The sequence below is a fragment of the Emydura macquarii genome, unplaced genomic scaffold (genome assembly GCF_026122565.2).
Source record: "Emydura macquarii macquarii isolate MOO-44397 ecotype Brisbane River unplaced genomic scaffold, CSIRO-AGI_Emac_v2 contig_312, whole genome shotgun sequence".
Classification (NCBI taxonomy): Eukaryota; Metazoa; Chordata; order Testudines; family Chelidae; genus Emydura; species Emydura macquarii.
Genome location: NW_027130449.1, coordinates 7,470,973 through 7,493,774, shown reverse-complemented (window position 1 = coordinate 7,493,774; position 22,802 = coordinate 7,470,973). Strand labels below are relative to the sequence as shown.

The 22,802-nt window shown below is 41.0% G+C and overlaps 1 long non-coding RNA gene across 2 annotated transcripts; it reads left to right on the top strand.

The window, feature by feature from the left end:
* Positions 1-3,608: 3,608 nt before the first annotated feature.
* LOC137162767 (uncharacterized) lies at positions 3,609-22,777 on the top strand. Of its 2 annotated transcripts, XR_010922491.1 has the most exons (4): positions 3,609-3,662; positions 16,275-16,374; positions 21,260-21,411; positions 22,631-22,777. It is a non-coding gene; the product is annotated as an uncharacterized lncRNA (long non-coding RNA). The 2 variants fall into 2 exon arrangements; XR_010922490.1 differs by lacking the exon at positions 16,275-16,374.
* The last annotated feature ends 25 nt before the right edge of the window (positions 22,778-22,802 follow it).

Sequence of the window (22,802 nt, the reverse complement as noted above, 5' to 3'; positions counted from 1 at the left end):
TGGGGCAATTAGAATGCAACACTTAAATGAACTTTCAAACCTGCAATCAATAGTGGGGCACAGCACATATGTAGTCTTACTTTTTGGCCTAAGCAGTCATAGTGGCTTCAGCAAGCTGCATTTCCAGGTCCTTCATGCTTCCTTTCTCCTCTAGACACCTGGCTTCTGTGTCAGACTACATTGCCCAGGGAGAATGGCTCACTCTGCTTGAACTACAGCCGTGCCTCATAGGAAATAGATCATTTGAAATATTTTGAGCAACTCTACTTGTGACACTGCCTTCCTGCTGTATTTTCACTGAACGTAAACCAGGAAAACACTTTGCCTCTGTTTGCATCTCCTATTCCTCTTGGTGTGGCTCATCTTGACGATGAGTGGGTGAAATGCCTGCCTACTCCCCAGTCCTAGTAGCCGCATACATACTATGCTCTGCAAAGGGGATCACGAGGGGCTCTCCCTGAGGTCACTCCCATGAAATATGTTCAGGTTCTTAGTCAAATGTTTGTAAAATAAAATCTTTGCTGAAAGTAGTGGATCAAGGACTTGGCAGGATTAGATTTGTATTCTTAAGTGTTGATTTCACAGGTGGATGTGCACACAGATGAAAATAATGTTTTATCAATAGTTGAAATTTACTAATAGGCAAAGTGAGAAAAATCCTGCTTCAGAACTTAGCACATCCAAAAGAGGGAAGCCTTACAACCATAGTTTCATCTCACTGCTACAGCATGGCTCTAAACTACATTGTCTCTTCTCCCCAAAACAACCCCAACCTTTCCCTTCTGTCCTCACTTGATAATCTATATTTAACTCCATTTAAATACCACACCCTCTGTCCTTCTCTTCAACCCTTTTGTTTATTTAGAATATTTCAGTTCAGCTCATCTTTCTTTTCTGCTGTAACATCATCACCCTTTCTGTGGCTTCCTTTGTCTTATGTGAAAGTCAAGCCCATGATCTCAAACTGCTAAACAGTGTCTTCCTCATGTCTTGCTTCTGCTCTTTCCTTCTATCACTCCTGTATCATATTGCTCTGCTATTGTGGTAGTAGCTTCCCTATTTATGTCTGCTTCCTTTGAGCAAAACAAAAAATGTTTCTGTAATTGTGTTTTGCACATATTGATTTCTTCTACTTTCTGTGAACTGCTAGCCTATCTCTTGTATGATGTTTGGGAGAGGGACTGTGCCTTATTCTGTCTTGTATGTTGCCAGAATGATGCTGCTATTTCAGTGCTTAGTGCTTCTGGCCGGTACCTTAACAGTTCTTACAACAAAATTCAAATCTAAAATAAAGTTACAGATTATACCTTTGTATGCTCCTTACCTTAATCAAAAGAACTTAGCCACTTCTACAGAACATGAACAAGTCTAATCAACCAGCTGTTTTTCACCACACGTTTATAAGCATCACATAGTCTTTCCAAAGAATATCTAAAAGTTTCATAGTTAATTACATTAAAATGTTTGGAAGGGACATTATATTTTGTGCTTGAGGTTGTAAGCCAATGTCTAATTAGTAAAGATCAGGATGGGACCTGATGTAAGGGATAAATTATTCCATGCTGACTACTGCAGTGTTCTCTGAAGCCTCTGATGCTGGCCACAGTTGGAGACAGGAACTGGACTAGAAGGACCATGGGTCTGATCCAGTCTGGTAATTCCTATGTGTTTTAATTCATCCCTGGTGTAACTTCATTGATCTCAGTAGAATTACATCAGGGATAAACTGAGTCTACAGTCTTACTTATTGGCCTTATTCACTTTCATCTGCATTACCCAATGCTGTGTTCACATGACATTTCCAACTCCTCATGGACATGCTGTTCAGTATCCTACTTCTCAAGGTGGAGCTGCAGTATCTGGTAAAGGGGAATACGTTTTCTTCCCTGAGTTCCTGAATCCATTCCTTCCAAGGATTTCACTCAAGTATTTCTATGAAATGGAAAAGGATTCAATGGAAATAATAGTTAAAAGGGGACATAGGGAATGGAAAATGGCGATGGAAAAATGTGTCTGATTGTCAGTTATAATCATCTGTTCTTTGGCCTCTTTATTAAATATGAATCCCACAGCAAATACTTAAAACCAAAAGTGTGAGAGTAGAAATCAACAAACCAGTGGGCTCATTTTCTTTAGCATGGGCACAATAGGCCCTGCTGGAAGGAGTTTTGGTGACATCTCCAGAGTCTAGAATTCTCAAGTTATGGGAAAATTAGTTTGTTCTTAGGCAGAGACGTACCAGACCTGAATTCAGGGCAGGGTCTGAACAGCGCAATATTAAGGCCTAAGGAAGCCCAGATCAATAAAATATGTAATTCCCCTGAAGTGGTATTTTTCAATATGCCTGAGACAGGGTTTCCATGACTAAATTTGGGATTCAGTTTGAGGGCTGACTTGCCTGATCTCTTTGATCCAGTCTGAACCCGCCATTGGCTTGAGGGCATGATTGATACATCATACTACGTCCCTTCTGTTGGGAGTCATTTGGAATTTGAGGGGGATCCTGCTTTCCACATTGTAGATGTGCCTTACTGTCCATCACCGAGGTGAGCAAGACTGGTACAGTAACACTGATTCTCGTGATGCTCCCTTTTGGATGATCAGCTCATGCTTTCAATGGGACTTTCAACAGGAGTAAAGTGCCTAAATACCATAGAGAATCTGGGCTTTTGTTTAACAGCCTTAGTACCTCAGCTAACCTGGTGAGATGTGTGCCACTTGCAGACGAGGAGCGACTGGGATCAGGCTCCTTGCAGCTGTTTGTTAATGGATAATAGCATAAGCCATCATTACAGAGCAATACCCCAGATGTTTGCATCTGCCTGAGCTGCTGTGCAATGTTTCCCTGGCACAATATCTTTGTAACAGTCAGCAGCTTATGTGAATTATGCATATGTATTGGACACTTGGAGCCTAATCCTTCAATGATTTACAGTATGTGAAAACCCCATGAGCAAATACAGAGTCTAGGCCTCAGATTCAAAGCCAGCTGTAAGCATATGGGGAGGACAAGATGAATGCCACTGAAATTGTGTGGGTCCAGTGGATAGGTTGCTCTCCTGATATACAGGACAGCTGGGTTCTAGTCCCAGCCCTATCACTCAGTTGCTCCATGATCTTGAGTAAGTCGCTTTGACCTAGAGCCACAAAGGTATTTAGGCTCTAAACTTCCATTGAAATCAATGGAAGATAGAAGTCTAACAACTTTGTTGGTCTGGGCCTTCACCTCTCAGTTTCCGCACTTATCATCCTATTTAAATTGTAAACTCTTCAGTGTACAGATTATCTCTTACCAGGTATATGCACAGTGCCTAGCATAATAGAACCCTGATCTCAGTGGGAGGCTATTGTAATGTGTTGGAAATTACTGATCCATTCAATGTAGTAATCATATTCCCACACATGGGGCATGTTTAGAAATATCTCAACAAATACAATGAACTACATAGTAACAGAGTTAGCCCAATGACATAGCCAAAGCCATGAATACTTAATGGGATAGGGAACACTCATTAGGTGGAACTAATGTGCAGGAAGTTGGGGAGGATTTAGAGGGTGGCCACCAAGGCCTATTTAAGAAGAGCTTGAGTAGCAGAAAGAGAGCTCAGGAGAAATCTGTACAAGTGGGTTAAGTGTATTGGTGCATCTTTCCCTTTAGGCAGGTAAGAAAGTTATTTTGTTTTTTACTATATTAAAAGTGGGGTTTCCAATTGTTTGAGCTTTATGTTACAATGGGGGTATTGGTTGCTTTACTAAAAGCAAAGTAGTTTGAGGTGCTTGTGTAAGGGGGAGGTGGGTATCTCTGGCTAAGTATTTTGTGCTTCTGATGGGTATGTAGTATGTTATGTGGGGAGCTAATATTATGAACAAAAGCAGTTGATACTGGATAGAAATAATGTCAGGGTGATGTCTTCTGTTTGTGTAAACTTCTTGCTAGAGAGCAGGAAAACTGAGGTTGGCTCTAGTTTTAAGTCTCTAGAACTAAAATTAGAAGCTGGCTGGTTCTGGAACCTAGCTTACTAAAAGCCTAAAACTTAAAAGGTTCAGATCAATGGCTCTAGTTTTGCATGATCTATGCTCCATAGAATGTGGAGGGGAACAACCTCTTATTTACCCTGCCTTCTTGAGGGGCTTGTTTTTTGCCATACTCCATGCCTTGTGTTAACTGAGGGCCAACTACCTTGAGTTACTGCCTGTTTGTTGAGACTATGGTGGCCACTTCCTGCACACTTAATCTAGGCTACAAACACTTGTTCCCTCTATGTTAGACTCTCCCTTTATGGTAGGGCCGGCCGGCCTGCCTGCCTGCCCTAGGTGTCTGAGGAGTCCCTCTTGAGTTCATTAACTATTGCAAGTGGCTGCTCCTAGAAGTATGGTAGCTCCAAACTAACTGGGGATGAGCAAAGGGAGTTCTCCTGTGTCAATTAAGTATCACTTAATAAAACTGTCAAGCTAAAAGGAGAGTCTGTTCAAATGTAGCCTGAAATGTGCATAAATATATCTGGCTTTTATAAAATAGAAGATGAATGGAGATAATGTCCATCAGAACTGTAAAGCAATACCCTCTTGGCATATCAATAGCAGTGTAACCCATACTCTGATAGCAATAAGCTGTGGCAAGGGGTGAATTAAGAGACAATTGAACTTTTTGGGTGGTTTCTGGCTTTATATGTCACACTGTGTGCTGGAGTATTCATCAATTACCTAATGATGCATGCCTTACCTTGGTTTAGTGTCTTTGTAACCCTGGCTGAACAACTGACTATTAGCTGTATTCTGGGTCCTCCATAACTAGCTGATAGATGACACCCTTCTTACTCCCCTTTCCCCCACAACAAAAAACAAAAAAACCCACTTTTCCATTGTCACAATGCATCACTAGCACTATCCGTATAAATTCTTCCTTCAGTTTTGCCTGTTCAACTCCACTGAAGACCATGTGGCAGAACTTGCCCTGCAGGAATTTTAGTGCTAATTTAAAAAAATACAAGCAGAGATAAATGCAGTTTGACCCTCAGATCCCATATTAGTAAAACTAACAACTCTGCTGTTTTTGCTAGTTGTAAACTGTCCAACTCTGAGATGGAATCAGCTAGAGACAACACACATGGCTGTTTGCAGAGACTTGTGCTCTGAAATAGACTAAGCACATGAACTGTGCTTTTACTGAGCGAGGCTCTATATCTCTTCTAAACAATAGTATCTCAAAAGATTCTGTTGCCATTGAGATGGTATGAGAGTGCTTGTAGTCAATGCTATTTTGACACTACGCTGGCTAACTGTACTTGCATTTGTCCTACTGAATTTGGTGTCTTTTGTTGCAGCAAGCTGTTAGCCTTACTGGAAAGCTGTACATTCCTTGGATAGGGAGTGGGAGAAGACATGGGTTCAATTCTAGTCTCTTCTGTCCTAGCTTGGCAAAAATTAGCCAACTTGCTATCCTGGAATGGGGGGAAATTATTCTTTTCAAAAGCAATTCAGATACTTTAAGATCCATGGATGACTATCATAAAAGTGTGAGTTATTTGAAGGCATATAGCAGTAACTAATGATCACTGGAAACATGATGCTTCAGGGTGATACCCATATTTCACCCATTTTATTTTAACTATATGGCTGATTAGGAATTGCTCTTGTATTTCTTCTCTCTGTTTGCTAGTGCAGTCTGACAGTCATAACAGAAACTTGGAACTCCTACTTTGTCCCTTTTCCTCCCCCCAGTCCCTGCTATCCAGATCCAAAAATGGGAGGCAAACTTGGCAAGAAGGGGTTCACTGTGGCTGATAAATCGAAAGACCAGAAGACTGAAGGAGCGGCCACTGAGCTAGAAGATACTGCCAAAGAAAATGGGGAGCCTATTGCAGTGACCCCAGAACCAAAGGTTGTGAAGAATGACAAAGGTCCCCAGGTTCCTGCTGAAGACACTGCAAAAGAGGGAGACTCTGCAGTAAGCCAGGGAGATGTCACAGAGGATGAGCCAACAGTCAGTATGGGTGCAAAGGCAGAGCTGTCAGAGGGTCACGATGCTGCTGATATTGAGGCCTCTGAAGCTTCAGAGCCCAGAAGTGAAGCTGAAGTTTCCCAGCCTCTGATACCCACAACTAAAGAGGATGCTGAGAAGATTAGTCCTACGGTACCTGGCAACTAATAAAACTAGCTCCAGCTTCAGGCTCATAATACAGTAGCAGTGATGCTGCTACCTGCACAGATGACTTTGTCAACACAACAGTCATTCTATTGCTAGGACCTCCTCCTCTTTCAGAACAAATGAAGTAGCTAACTGGATCAAATTAACACCACTACCAGAGTTAAAGTTGATGTATTTGGGAATAAATGGCCTCTTATTTGCAGTAACTGGCTACTGATCTGGAAAGGACCAGATTGTAAGTGGGAATCTAGCTAGTATGTATGCTACAGGGAAACACAAATGAAGCTTTGCCTTAAAGTACAGCTAATGTTAACTTTAACTACTGTAAATGCTCTCCCAATGCACAACTTTTCATTGTGTAAAGCATCTGGGACCCTTTATCTGGTCCTGCTTTCTCAGCACAGCTCTTAACTTAGTCTTTTTAATACAGTGGATGATAACCCACTCCTGTCTACTTTCCTCAGTGCTATTTACTTCTCTAAAGATTACTATTAGCTTATTCCCAATATAATCCTACCTAGACTTAAGTTACTGGTGCATGTATGTGGCTGGTGCAACTTGGCATAGTTCAGTCTATTGGTGACTAAAAAGCCTGTTGAACTACTGCGCTATTTGTACATTATAGTAACTCAAGTAAATATTTGTATCATGAAAATCGTTGAGTAGTTCACTGAAGCTGGTATTAGAAACTGAATGAATTCTGTAAGTCTCTATTGTAAGTTGATTGCATCAACTCTTTGGCATTTACATCTGTCAATAAACAACTTTTTATGACCACTGCAACATACCATTGTATTGATCTGCTTGACTTCTTGTAGAATTAAGAAAAATCCATATATCAGGACTATGTCCCTGTCTGGGGATTATTGAGGAGGTGGTGCTGTATACACAAACTTGATTTCTCAAGCAAACTGAACGCTTCTATAAAAGAGATGCAGTTCACTACAAATTAAATTTATTAACTTGGAATAGTTATGATCAGAAAAGTCTCTGGGGCTGGGAGAAATGACCTAGATATTCAATCCTCTGTATCTGTTCTGGGTTATCCCTACTTTTAAATGAAGGTGACTTTTTTTCTCTGCCATTTGTATTGTCTCCACAGTACTGTATTGGGTGAGACCTGGCTTCTATTATGCCTCTGATGTGATCAACAAAACCCACTGAAGTGACTGAAGCCTAATTTAATGATCTAGACTCCTGCAGTAATAGTCTTTACAAAACAATCTCTTGTACCTGTAACTTGATGATGATCCTAGAATAAAAATATAGGACCTAATCAAATCTTTCCCTGGAGACTTCACTGTGAAACCTCCAAGATTCTAACCTATAGCTTAACACACAGCACCTCCTGTAACACAAATCCAAAATATAACTATTATATGCATGCAAAGGGATGTGATACGGCTGCTAAATATATATTTAGGAATATTCATAAAACCTTCACCAGCAGCAGAAAGACTCACCTAGACAGCAAGGGAGTTGTCCATTACAAATTGTGCACAGTTTAAGAGAATAGTAACTGAGGCAGCCTTATCTTGGTCTGCCAAAAATCTCAGCAAAAGCAGGCTATGCAGGGAAAGGGTTAAAAATGGTATTGCTTGTGTGTAATAGATATTATGTGCAATGGCAGAATGTCACCATGTCTGCTTACACTGTAGAGAGGAGTGGTGCAGACTAGCTGCTGTCCTTCAGGAAAGAGTGCTTTCCAAGACTTGCTAAACTGCCAAAGAAGTGGCCTCCATAATCACCTCTGGTATAGAGGGACTACTTAGCTATTGAGCCATAGGTAGGAGCCTCCTTAACTAGTGAAGTTTTAATATTAGGATGGTGGGGTAACTCAAGCATCCTAAGAAGGGACACCATGGTCATAGTCCAGTCCCCTCCTAGTGCAGGCACCCCTCTCTTTACAACCCTTCATAAGATGGGGTTTGAGAGTAAAACTAGTCTGGCTTTGTTGCTCCCATTAATTTTCTTGGAAGGCTGCTCCAGAACATCACTCTTCTGAGGGTCTTAAAAGATTTAACTTTCAGCCTAATTTTATTTGTGACCCTTTGTTCATGAGTATAAATAGTTCTTCTCCCTCCTTGGTGTGTTAACAACCACCCATCTCAGGCTCTACTTTGTTTAGTCTCCACTAAGATCAGCCTAGTAGCCCTCCTCTGAATTCATCTTTCTCAAGGAGTTACATACTAGAACTTGGGTGATCAGAATTATACACCATTTTCTGGGTGATGTCTTAACAGTGTCTTGTACAATTATATTAGCTTCCTATCTTGTCTTTTTCAGCAGTGCATCACACAGGTTCATAGTTGCCATGTGATTAATACACCCAGTCTTACTCCTCTGCCACTTACAAACTGGGGGTTCATCAGTTGCTAGCAGAAATGTTTGTTGCTGAAGTGCATGATGTTGCACTTAAATTTCAGCCTATTTCTATTACTCCAGTCCATAAGGTAATCCAGTTCTTCCTCTCATCCCCATTTTTTAAATTCTGAGCCTGCTCTGTATTTGCAAGGCCTCCTAACTCTATCATTAGCACTTTCCTGCTTTTTGTGAAAGTCACAAGTATAAACATTAAAGATCAGATTAATAATGGAATTTAATAATGGTATTTCTGGCCACACTGAAATCATATTTCAGAGCATGGTCTAGCAGGATATCTAGCTCATTGTTCACATCAAATAGTTCAGATAAGCCTCTCATGTCAGCTGATCCTCAGGTTTTTTTGTGATTTGCCGGTCACTTAAAGATGTGCTCAAGATTCAGAACTTTCCCCAAATTCAGGTTTATTCATTTGGTTTGGCTGGGGAGAGAGGAAGGAGATAGGCATGAAGTTCAGTTTGAGTCGGAGCTTCCTCCAGGTTTGGAGGTGTTTACATGAGACGTGTGTGTCTGGTCCCATCTCTGTGATCGCTAAATGGTACACTTACATGGAGCAATCTGTTCACACATAAAGAATTCCCAGACTGAGGCCTTAGGCCTGGTCTACACTCAATCCATGCCTATGCCAACCTAATCCCATGTGTAGATGCAGGTAGGTCAACAGAAGAACATATCCATCAACCTACCTACTATTGCTCAGGGAGCTGGAGTTTCTACAGGGACAGAAGAACCCATTCCATCTCTGTAGGCAGCGTCTATGCTACAGCGGCACAGCATTGGAGCTGTGCTGCTGTAGCACCTCCTAGTGCAGACATGGCCTTAGATTTTTGGGCAGGGTATCCATCTTTACTGGCTGGTGTTTATTTGAATGGTGGCTACCTATGACTGCTTTAAGCATTGAGACTCATAATTAATGCAAACATACCCATTTTAATGTTCATTATCCCCATTTGTCTGTTCCCTCATGCATCTTGCTATTAACTTTGACTGAGTTCTCAGTGGCAGGTACTGGTTTTATTTTACTTTGTTAGTACGACACCTAGTACAGGGCCCTGCTCTCTGATCAGTGTTCTAGGTGCTTGTGTAATACAAATAATAATTCGTCTTTACAATAAAGCACCATGGTACTACGTAAGCAATACCTAACCATTACTAACACTGATTTTATTTTGCAGAATATAAAATTGAAACTGTGAGCAACATGAGAAAATGCAAGGTATAAGTACTGGAGTTGCATGTACGTTATAGAAACTTCCTGACTGTACAGATTGAGATGAACTCCATTCAATGTGTTATTCCTATAAACTACATGCATGTCAGTTTATTGTGGTTAGTGGAATGCAGTCCTACAACCCATAAGATGCAGAATGACTATTAGGGTTTCTTGCAGTGAGTGGATAATAAGATGTTCGGTAGTTAACAGAACGATGTGGCAAAGAGGAGATTATTAGTGTGAGAAAAGCAAAGGAGAGAGAACTTCATGACTGGGGGAGGGAGGGAATTTTTATGGATTTCCAGCATCCAGGGATCAGTTATCAGAGCTACAACTCAGTTCACAAACAATATTTACCTCTAACAGGGGAAAGCCGCTCTGTTATAGGCGTTGGAAAGAGCAGGTTTTGATTATGAAGTTAAAGGAGAAGCAGAGCCTCCCAATTTGAGAGTAGCCTTTTCTGATTATGATGGCAGCTCTGTGGCAGGTCTGGAGTGAATCAATAATGTTGCCCTCTGAAAGGCTTAGTTTATGAAAAGTTCTGTGAATTGAGGCTGGCGTGTTCCTGGCAAAAATATTATTTCCTTCTTACACACACATCTGGATTTTCCTGGAGCCAGACTATGAACAACCTGTGTGCAAGTGTGTAGTGGAGAAGGGGTCACAAGAAACAACTCTTTTACCTTTTGTGTGGCTGATACAAGGGCAGAGCATGACGGACTGCCCAGCCTTTACTCCCTCAGAGGAGCACATCGGCCAGAAAGGGACAAGACGGACACATCCCCTGCCTACCTACCAGCCTAGGACCACCCTCTCTTGGTGCCCCCTCATGTGGACCCAAACCACCTCTGCGTAGGGCCATGTGCAAATTATATAATTCTACTCTCTCTTTCAAGTCAATGGGAGTTAGTAAATAAGGTGTATGGAAAGGAAATGTCTCAAAGACTTGGGGCTTGATCCAGGAAAGTACTTCAGCATGTGCGTAACTCTAAGCATATAAACAATCCTTCTGAAGTCACAAGGCTTATGCTTTATGCTCATACTTTAAGTTAAACATGTCTTAAGTGCTTTGCTGTACCTGGTCCTTAAAGAACAAGCCTTCTCATTATCTGACATCTCCTGGAGTGGTCTGGAAATGAATAAGAAATGTGCAGCGGAGAGAGTCTCTCTCAATAGGCTAAATGGCCAGCCATCTTTAAGTATTCTCCTTTTCATTTTTGCCTCTTGGCTGTAAATCTTAGATGAGGTAAACCAAGCCCAGCTGATGTGTAGATGTAGAATATTATTAAACTATCACCTGAGGGACCACTCACTCCATTTCCATAGCTGCCTTCCTTTTAGGGCATTAATGATTAATTACCTGCCTTTGCCCCTACCCTTGTGAGGCTGAGGAAATGAAGAAATATAGGCCCATTTCAAAAAGCTCATTAAAGGAACAAGGAGATTTCCCCCAGATGCTGGCTTAATGCAGCGTTTCAATTTTTGGGCTACAGGGAGTTTTCAAAGGCACAAGTGGTGAATTAAGCACCCAAGTCCTACTGAAATTGAGTAAGAGTTGAGCACATAATTGCTCTTTTCCTCTGAAAATTTTTCCCACGCATTTTTCTCCCTGTGACATGCTCGGGGATTTCAGCAAATATCTATGATTGAGGATGGATCTCTTTACCGCATACTCTGCTTATATGTGTACCTGTTTCCTACCTAGTACGTATGTTCCCAATCCTGGATATCCTGGGTTTGCTTCTAATAAATCCCAGCCTCAGTCAAAATAATAATGCTGAAGATATACATCTATGTAGAGCCTTTCATCTGATCTTCTGAAAGCATTTTACCCCTCACCCCCAATAAGAGAGAAATCTACACTCAAGTATACACATATGGAACTAACAAGATATAGGCCCTTTATTGCCCTAGTCAAATACTGTGGTTCTGTGTTGTAAACCATTTGTATGTTTTCTTTCTTTAGGCCTCAATTCCGCAAAGACTTAGACATATGCTAAACTTTGAAGTACCTAAGTACAGCCTAAATCTTTGTGGGATTGGGGCCTTACACTGTCAGCTTCTGGATACATTGTGGTTTCCCATATACCTGAATGATGAGTTTATATGGCACCTAGCACATTTACATAATAGCCATGTAAATAATAAAGTAACTAGAGATGGATGGATTTTTAAATGATCTTTAAACTATTTTTCACAAAAATATTTCAAAATCTTTCCTTTTTAAAAAAAAAAAAAAAAAAAAAATCACCATTTTTCAATCTGTCACAGAGATAGCTATTATTATTCCTGTTTAACAAGTGGACAAGCCGAATCACAGAGCTAGAATAATTGCATTACTTATGGTCACAGAGGGAATAAGCAGTAGAGTTAGAAATGGAACCCAGGAGTCCTGCCTTTCAATTCCCTGCTCTAATCATTAAACCAAATGGGAGGGGAAAAACTCTGTCCCACATAATTGGAAGTTTCTAATGTAAAATGTCTCCACTAGCAAGGAGAGCTATCTGGGAGCAAAGTGGAATAAAACCTGAATAAGTTTCCTTGACAAGGGGTCACGTTCACTTGTTTGAAGATGCAGCTTTACTGCGTGCACAGCCCTTAATCTTGTGACCTTTCCTTTTCATGAAAGGGTATTGTTGTGGCTTTGCAAAAGACAGCTGGAATCAGAACAGAAATATTTAGGTGCTGCAGAATTTGGGACTCAACTGTTTCTCAGTGACTGTCATATTGCCGGTGTGGAAGTTCAGACCACCCATCCAGAAAGGACTGTGGTGCATTTAGTTTTTGTCTTGAGCATGTTGTCTCTGTGACGTGCCAGCTGAGCCTTGGTTGCCTAGATTTCAGCATACTAGGTACTTTGAAAATAACGTTGTCTGCAGCAGCAAATGAAAAATTACAATAAAAATGTGTGTGCTGTGTGTATATTAGTGTGCAAGCTTGCATGGCTATATCATTTGTGTTAGGTGTGAATGCACGTGGGACTAGTTTGCATTGTCTTGGGGAGTGCATGAGTCTACGGTGTGCATGCAAGTATTTGTGTGTGTGTGTGTGTGCGTGCGTGCGCGCGCACGCACGCACGCGCACACCTGAATGTGCTGTGTGCGGTCATGTATGTGTCACATGATCATGATTATGTAAGCTGTATCTTCCAAGTAGTCCAACTCTTTCATTGGCTTTTGGATGGAGAAAGGGGCAATTATGATTAAATTAAATTAAATTAAATGAAAGCTTGTTTGAAAGTACTAAATCTCATATATACATGCTGTAGGTATATTTTTTTTGCAGTATGGCTGTTGCTTATCAGTTTTTTTTTTTATTGCACCTTCACTGAATGTTATAGCTGCTGGCTTGGCAGAGACCACACCATCACTGCTTGTGGGTTCTCCCCTCCTCCTCCTCTCTGCACTCGGCAGGCACTTTCACTTTTCATTTTGTATTTCATCATTCACAGCTGACTAGTGGTTCCGCAGAGCTAGCAGCGCTGTTAACCTCCTGAGCTGCTTTGACCATTCAGTCCCTCCTCCTTAGCACTCAGAACAGTAGTCCACATGGGTTATTTGTTATAAGAAAGTACCTTTATGGGCAGGGAAGCTATGCCTGAATCTGTGCTAAGAGTGATGGGGTTGTGGTTAAGGTATTGGGTTGGGGTGCAGGAGATTGGGGCTCAAATTCTGCATTTACCACAGACTCCCTGTGTGACCTTGGGAAAGTCATTTAGGCCCAGATTCTCAAAAGTATTTAGCTACCTAAGTCCCATTGAAATCAGTGAGAGTTAGATGCCTAGATACATTTGAGGATCCAGGCCTTAAACCCTCTGTGTTTCAGCTCCCCATCTATAAAATGGAGTTAATGATATTTCCTTTCTCCTACAATTAGTTTGTTTAGATGGTAAGGGCTTCAGGGCAAGGACTGCCTCTTGCTTGTGTTTGTACAAGTGCCTGGTGCAAGGGGACCCTGATCTCATTTGGAGCCTCTAGGGGTATGTCTACAAATTAAATGCCTGTGTCAGCTCACTCAGGCAGGCAGGGTTAAGGCTGTGAAGCTGTTTAATTGTGGTGTAGATGTTCGGGTTTGGGCTGGAGTCTAGGCTCTTGGACCCCAGTAGTGGGGAGGATCCCAGAGCCCAGGTTCCAGCCTAATTCCGAACATCTAACCAGCAATTAAACAGTCCAGCAGCCTGAGCCGTGTGAGAGCCGCATGAGCTTGAGTCAGTTGATATGGGCCAGCCATGGTTGTTTAATCGCAGTGTAGACACCCAAAATGTTCTGATAACACAAATGATGATGAAGATACATAGGGGTGTGTGCATGTTTATATAGACCCCTGTAGAAGTGTCCATATATATGTGAGTACCTACATAAGCGTATGGACCCAGTACACTTAGACCAAACAAACAGACTCTTTTAATAGTGAAATCATCTGCAGTATTAACAATCAAATTACAGAACATTAACCTAAAATTAACCAGTGTTTGTTTTGGTTTCCATGCTTGGGTGTTTGGGTGAATGCAACTTTGCTGGCTTTTTTTTCTTCTTTGCAATATCCAATGGCACAACCCCTAATATAATGCCAACTGCTGAAAAGGAACAGAGTCTGGCAAGGGCACTGGAGGACAATCTCATTAGGGTTCCAGTCTGATGTCTAGACCTCATCCCAAGAAATGGGTCACACACCTGATTCATTTTGTACACTTTCAAGATGTAGCATACTAAAGCTCGTCTGGGTAAGTGGGTTGCTTCTATTACTGGCCTTAAGAGAGAATCTCTGCCCAATTCTCTTAAGGAAAGCAAAGATCTTTCCCTGAGTTCCCAGTCCTAGTCCCTGCCAACATGCGCTGGGAGGAAATTCCTTCCTGACCCCAGTCCAGTGATCAATTTAACAATAAATACCTGAGCAAGAATCACTGTCATTGAGCATCTAATCCTATTTGTTACCATTGTTACCCAAGTCATTGTCCTTGCTCAGGCAGCATTTTTACAGAAGTCGATGGGAATTTTGCCAGACTAAGGACCTCAGGATTCAGACCTTTCTTTTTCAAAATAGAACAATGATCAGTGGTGCCATGTGAACAAAAACAAGGATGTAAAAAGTGAATGACACTTAGTGGCAGCCATTAGATTACATGGTAACCATAGTAACAGCCCATTATTAATCTAGGTACCTGAAAACCCAGGTAATAGACTCTGCTTTCACATTTTTCTCCCTGAGAAGATGGGGGAGTTTAGCAATCAAAATGGTGTGACAGGTTCATTTACTGGTACCTAGTGACTTGAGAATGGATGAATAATTAATGAGACTTCCCGTGGCTTGAAAATGTCTCTCCTGCACTTGTTGCAGTGGGATGGAGAGCGAGGATGGATTGATTAATCCTGCACTAACCTGTCACCAAACTGTTCCTTCCCACACGGGTTTGATATCAACAAAGCAAGGCCCTGAAACTGTTGGCTAGAAAACTTAATCATAGAAAATGGGGCAGTGGGGAGCGTAAGTCCAAGCACTCTTGTTTAGGCCTGGGAAGGCTGAGCTCTGTGGACCAGATTTTCTGTGCCTGAGCAGTATAAAGGGACCAGAATCTGGCTGCAACTGTCCAGATAATTCCCTCAGTGAGGAAGAACCATTGGCTGGTATACAGTTGGCAGAGTTAGTTCCTATGCCAGCCACTCCACCCCAGTGTAGATAACATGACAGTAGCGTGGAGGGCAGGGGAGGAGGTGGGCAAATGGTCCCTTACGATATATCTACACAGTCCGCAGAAGCAAGCCCTGCAGTCCAGGTTGACGAGCTCAGGCTGAAATTTGAACTGTGAAGCCTCGGAATGGGAGTGGGCTTCAGAGCCTGAGCTGCAGCCTCAGCCACAACTTCAAAGCACGGTCTGCACAGCGACTTTCACAGCACTAGTGTGAGCTCTGCTAACCCAAGCCTGTGGACCTGGTCTGGGAGGCTCTCTTCCATCAGCTGCAATGATGGACCCTAACCCTAAGGCCTGTAGACAGCTTTTGTAAGTTAGAATGGCCCCTAGGCTGTTCTAAGTTAAATGGGGATCAGAGCTGCTGCAGCTTAAGAATGAAGCTCTCCTCATCCTGTGCCAAATGGATCTTAGTGCAAAAAAGAAAGTGTCCCAATGTGTTCAGCTTTCAGAGGATAGTAAAGAATGGCAATTTCCCATAGAGACATAAGAGAACCTTATGTGAGCCATTTTCAGAAAAAGTCTGTAAATTAGTACCTGCAGGGGGGTGTGTGTGTAAACATGGGTGCACAGCCATCTAAGTGTGGGCGTGGGTGTGTGTTTAAATGCCCTGAATGATCAGAGAGATGGATTTATTAATAGAGCTGGTTAGAAAACTTAAACTTTTTATCAAAAACCTGGAAAATTAGTATTTCTGGTAAAATTCTATTTACAAACGAAATGTTTTGGTTTTCCAATGGAAAATTGAAAAAATTTCAAAGAAAACAGATGCTTTCTGTGAATTTGTTTTACCTAATATCTCATTTGCCCTCAAAAAAAAGTTTTGATGGAAATTTTTCTATTAGCCCTACTTGTTAGGTCTCTTCCATCTGTCTCAATTCCAATTGGGAGAAGCAACTCTGCTGGCATCACTGAGTGAGAAGAGACTTAGACCCAGGCAGTGAGGTTAGTCATTCTAGTTTCAATGTTCATGATAACAGCATAGAGGAAGGATTGTCCATTAGTTGGGGTGCTAGGCTGGGATGTGGGATCTTTGGGTTCTGTTCTGCTCTACCACAGACTAGCTGTGTGACCTTGGGCAAGTCACTTAATCTCTGTGCCTCAGTTCCACATCTGTATAATGGTGATGATAGCATGAGAAGTTCATTTTTTAAAAGTGTCAATCATTCACATACTATGACAGTGAGGGCCATTTAAGAACCCTAGATAGATAGGAAAGTGCAAAAACTAACCAGAAAACATGTGAAAAGTAAATTACACTTGGCCACATTTTATAATAAAATGATTGTAATTACACTGTAGTTACCTACCAACTATAATGCAATTGGACCATGCTTCTGCTGTAGTCTATCTGAAATTGCCACTAATTTACTTAACCAGAAAGTTACTAAAAGTCTGAGAATAATTACAAAATCAATACAATTCAGTTTAAATGCCTGGATTCTAATAGTGTTTCTATTAAGAGTAAATTCAAAGGTAACTCCATAATTATGAAGTTAACTTTCTGGTCATATGAATTAGCATTAATTATGTACTGGAAAACAAAACTGTAGTATAATTACATTCTAATTGCAAGGTAACTATACTGTAATTAGTCACTGTAATAAAGAATGACTGTTGATTTTTAAACCTCTTTCAGTTTTAACAATCTACAGTGTTGCTAGTAACACAAGTGAAGACTTTTTGAAATATATGGTAGAGCTTGCTGAAAAATAGGAACATTTTTTGAGAAAATTGTCCCTTTTTTAACAAATTTTGAATTTTTATGACCTGCTCTAATATATCGGTTTCATCCTGACAGAGCCCCTTTAAAATTAAACCAGGATCTCAGCACTTTTAGTTTACTAAAACTTGAATTTCTGAAGATGTGGTTCTTTTTGACAACCACCTGACTGTTCTCTTTTGACTGGTTACTAATGAACAGAGATTTCTCAGAGCTGACATTTTCCAAAGGCAAATATCCCAGAGAGTTGCACCAGGCACAACACTGTTGAAATAATGATGGAGTTAACCACTGCACCTCAGGTAAACCAGCATGAAGGACATTATTTAGAACAGCTGCTGTTTGCAAACATTTCAGGCTCTCATAGATAGTGATTTGTGTTTGTCTGTTAGCTCCATTTAGTAAATGACTCCACACCTTACAATGCATATTAGACATTCACAAGGCAACACAACTGGTGAAAACATTTGAAAACTGGTGAAGATTTGGGTTTAAAGCTTGTTCATAGCAGTTTTCCCATGTGTAGTAGATAGTCAAGATTAAAATAAAAATCCTGAGCCTGATTAGCAGTTATAGTAAGGCCCTATTATACTGCTTTGGTGTCGCGCTCTGCCAGAGTAGTGTAAAGGGGTGTTAGTGTATATGAGAATCAGGGCCATATATAAAATATTCATTCCTAGGTTACGGATAACACCTTTGGTTTCCAAAACTAAAAAAGGCATAGGGGGTATATTTTCCATGTCAGCAAACAGATATTAAGACATCAGGTCTCTTTGAAAATCCCAATTTAAAATTTCAAGTACTCACATCTGCGCCCACAATTCAACTGTGGGTGCAAAATGTGGACACAAGTGTTGTGCCTGCTAATTGAGCTTGGCCAAGGGAGACCATTCTTCCGCAAATTCACCCCTTTATATCCTATCCTGTTCCTTAACAAGTTCAACATCATTAAAATATATTGGCTGGATCCTTGGCACGAGTCTACTGAAGTCCATGGAACTATGTCAATTTACACCAGCTGAGCAACTGGATCCATATATCTTTTATAGCACGTTTATAAACAGCATTGGCCAACAGCTACCACTCAGTTGTTTTCCATCATAAATATAAGGAGAACCTCAACTATCTCAGATACTTCTGTGAGATTACAGTTGGGAAAAATCTTTCCCCCAACTGTTGGCTGTCTGGAAAATGCCAGCATTCTAAGAGTTATATCTAAGGCACATAACCCTTGCTCTGTAATGTTTAAATCCACTAACATAAGCTCATATAAGAAGTTTATGAATGATTCTAGTTCCATGATATTAGACTGACACGGAACCACCAACTCCTCTGAAGATATTGAAGCAATAAGGGTCCTTTCCCAAGTAAAGACAAGATCCTTGCACTCTGCCCCATCCCTGCCATGTTGTGCCCCTTGCAGTGCTACCAAAAAACAGACAGAAGCCGCGTCACTTTCCTGGATCCTGAGCAATATCCCGGCCCCATTAAAGTCAATGAAAATTTTGCCATTGACTTCAATAGCTTCAAGATTTCACTCCCTGTACTTGCTTCCTTTCCCCCCGTCCGCTCCTCCAGGCACCAAAAAAAAGTCCTGTTTGAGCATGGTCAGCCAGAAGTTATCATTGTCTACATGCTCGCTGCTAATGAAGACAGAGAATACATGGCAGCCTATTAGCAAGGCACCTGTATCTGATGGAACAGGAGATAACAGGCATCATTAGGGCAGCTGAGCTCAGACTGAAGAAGTAGCTGAGGCAGGACCTTGTAATCACCGCCATGCTCTTCAACTCAATACAAAGGTGGTAATTCAATTTCAGAGTTCTGCCTCAGTGCATCTCTTATGATGTTAGCAGAGAATCTCTCAACTGAATTAAAGGATTATAACAATTGGGAGGCAGACGTTATTTATTTATATATAAACATTATATATATATATATAATATATATAAAGAGAGCAAGAAAGACCATTTGTGTGTGAATGTGTGTGTCTGCACTGTGTTCCAATCTAATTACTTATAATTGTAAGGTAGTGGGATGTGAAATGCTAATTGAACATTTTTGGTGCTTACGTCTCAGAGTCTGTGGAGAATTTGCACGCCCATCTGGTTAATAGGAAAGAGATTGTATTTTCTAGATCATTGATTTATCATCATTAAGGCCACAAATACAGAGTTCTGTAAGTCAGCTTCAGGAATATGTTTTTTCCATTACGTTTACACTCTGTCTAAAATTGCCTCTAGCACCGTGAATGTTAAAATTGACTGAATTCAATTTAGTGTGATCGCCTCCTTGCTCTGTCAGGGGTTATTCATCTCATTTAGCTTTTGTAATGGAAGATTTTTTTTTGAGAGAGAGAGAGCCACACAATTATTATTAAAAAAGAAACCCGAAATGTATCGATTTGGAGTGATAAGAATGTCTTGATGGCAGCCTTGTATAAAAACACTGAATCTTGCCAAGTTGAATCTCAATAACAGGCAGGAAGACAGTTTTTTTTCCCTTACATATAATATAGGGAAGGTTTCCTTATAGGTTCTTGAAAACTTTCTTTACCATCGTATGACAGGGTGCATGAGGTGCTGCATGGTACCCAATCAAGAAGGAACTAACTCCAGCACAAATTACCTTTCTCCATCTCCTTGCCCAGGGGTTCATGGGAGGTCTATAAGAGTGACTGCTCATGAGACAAAAGAGAGAGCATGCTTTGGGGAAAGTCAGGTTCCACAGCTAGGGATCCTATGATCTGTCTGGACATCACTTTGGGGAGTTAACTTTTTAGGGGCTAACTTTTTTTTCTCTTAGTTTCTCTTGTTATGTCCATTATTCCTTAAGGAACAGACCTTTCTGACTGCTACTCCTTTTTTTTGTTTTTGCTGAGTCATCATGCCTGCTTTCTTGCCCACATAAAAATAAATATTACAGTAACCGGTCAAAGGATTCTGACACCCTTGTGTAGTGCAGTGCTGTGGACCATTTCAGCAGAACACTGTAGTGTTTTCTTTTTACAAGGGCACCTTTTTATCATCAGTAATTGCTGCAAAACGAGGTTTCGAAATGACTCTAAACACAAGGAAATTTACTAAGATCTCACCGAACAGGCCTAAATGCATAGCGAAATCCAATGGATGTGAGCCAAAGCTGGATAAACTCGGATTAGAAATAAGGTGCACATTTTTAACTGTGAGGGTAATTAACAATTGGAGTTTCTTATGTAACAAGAGACTTTAGTTCAACCATAAGATATGGCTTGATGCAGGAGTTAGTGGGTGAAATTCTATGAGCTGTATTATGTATTCAGAGAGTAGTTATGAATGGTTCATTGTCAAACTGGGAGGGTGTATCTAGTGGGGCCCAGCATGGTGTCATCTGCAAATATTATAAGCATACTCTCCACTCGATTATTCAAGTCATTAATGAAAATATTAACTAGTCCAGGGCCCTGGTCTATGATTGGAGCGCCTAGGAGCTACTTCAATACAAATAATAAATAATGCTACATTTGACGGAAGAGAGAAGGGTAGCCCTACTGTCCTACACTGTTTTTTACCCTTGCTGTCCCGTGTAAACTGCTGCTGTGCAGAAGGGATGGCACTCCAATGGATGGCAAAGTAGCTCCTGTATGTATGTAACTAATGAAGCACTTTAGATGCCTTCACGTTGAATGACCCTATGTCAATGGATAAGGAATTATAATGATCAGTGAAGGTGAAATTTACTCATGTGCAGAGGGCCAGCACGAGGCCTGTTGTAAGAAACTGGGTAGTACACAGGCTTTTATTCTGGTCCTTTGCACAGGGTGAGTTTCACTTTGAGGGAACACTATGGGTATAATCCATCACCCACTGAAGACAATGGAAAAGCTCCTATTGACTTTCCGTCTGATCCTAGGAGAAAGCCCACCGGCCCCAATCTGTAACATGAGGATAATGCTGCTATGAGCTGGCTGCACATTTTTTCATCTATTTTTAATATTTAAAAAAGCCTTTTTGACTAAAATAAATATTTTCAGTCCTCCCCCCAATCCTTTTGTCCAGTGGTTGGAAAGCTTTTGCAGAAAATACCATTTTTCAACCAGCCCTTACCTTTCTCTCTCTCTCATTGTAGTGCTGAAAGGATGCGTCCTTTAATGACTCCGAGATACTTAGATATTTTGAGGACAAGGGGCATATTTCCACTGACTTCAATGGGCATTGCCTAACCAGCATTACCAGCCATCAAACAAAGAAAGCCCTGGTGTAGTCAAGATCAATCAGAGGGTAGGTCAGGTTATTTTTCATGAGCTTTTAGAGTTGCACTGAGCCTCACAGCAATCCCCTCTGCTTACCCACTACCCTATATCTCTTACTCTTCTCACCTTCCAATGGCAGAGCCAGCTACCTCCACACTGTCCTTCCACCACTGCAAACCTTGTATGAATTTCCCATTTGACTTCTTGCAGCAGGAGCCCTGTGGAGGAAAGAGTGCCAGTATATAAACATTAGGCTGAAAGGAATCAAATTTGCTTTTAAAGTTCTTGCAAAAAGGACCTTTTCGTGCAGCATTAGCTTCTGTACATCTTCCACTCCTTAACAGAGCTGATAGTGCTGAATGCTGCTGATTGCTAAATACCTTTTGAAGAGTGCATGTTAGAAGTCAGACATTTACACTCATCCAAACCAATCTGTGGAAATCTAGTGACAAGACACTCTTACATTTACAGCAGAGCTATTAAACTTTCTCCCTTGCTGGGTGCAGCTAGCCTGCCCCAGGCACATGTTCAAACATTGACAGTGTTACAAGACAGAACAGAAGTTCAGAGATGATGCTAAAATGTACTTGGTTATTCCCACTCTGTAGCAGGTCCTCATGCTTTTGCTGGGCTTTTAAATTGTTATATTTATTTAATTGGGTTTATAATAACATCCTACCAATAAGAACCCATCCAAATTGTTCCAGGAGCCACAATAACTAAAAACCCAAATGTCAAAATAGTAACAGGACACTAATTAGCCTACATTTAATATCTATAATAATCCCCTCAGAGCTCCATAAACAACTCCCTAGAATCACAAATAACCCCAAGACATCACTGGAGGTTAAGGGCACTGGCCTGGGACTTGTGAGAGCTTAGTTCTATTCCCAGCTCTGCCATGGACCTCTTTGGTGACCTTGCACAAGTCATTTCTTTTCTCTGTGCCTCAATTCCTTCTTTCTAACATGAGGAAAATACCTACTTTTTGAGGGGGACTAGAGAGGGGAAAAAGTAAAGCTAAATCAACTGAAGTTTGTGATGTACTCAAATGCTAAAGTAGCACATTGATAGGGAGATTATCTACTCCTTCCCCCAATGTCAGAAAAAAACTATTCTGTTACTAGTAATTCTCTATCATTTAAAAAGGGAGGGCTTTACCCTAAGTGTTTCTGCTGATCTCAACTCTGACAGTTACTATAAGGAGGTAATCAGTTACTGTTTGGATTCTCTCCCAAATCCTTTAGGGCTTTCAAGATCCAAATGAATGTGATAGAGCGACGGTTCCCAACCTGTGGTTCATGGACACGAGGCTATTACAGCAGGTCCGCGGAAAAGAAAAATAATAACATCCTCACCAAGGAAATGTACAATTTCAAATAAAAATAGTTTCATATAGTTTCTAAAAACCTACTACTG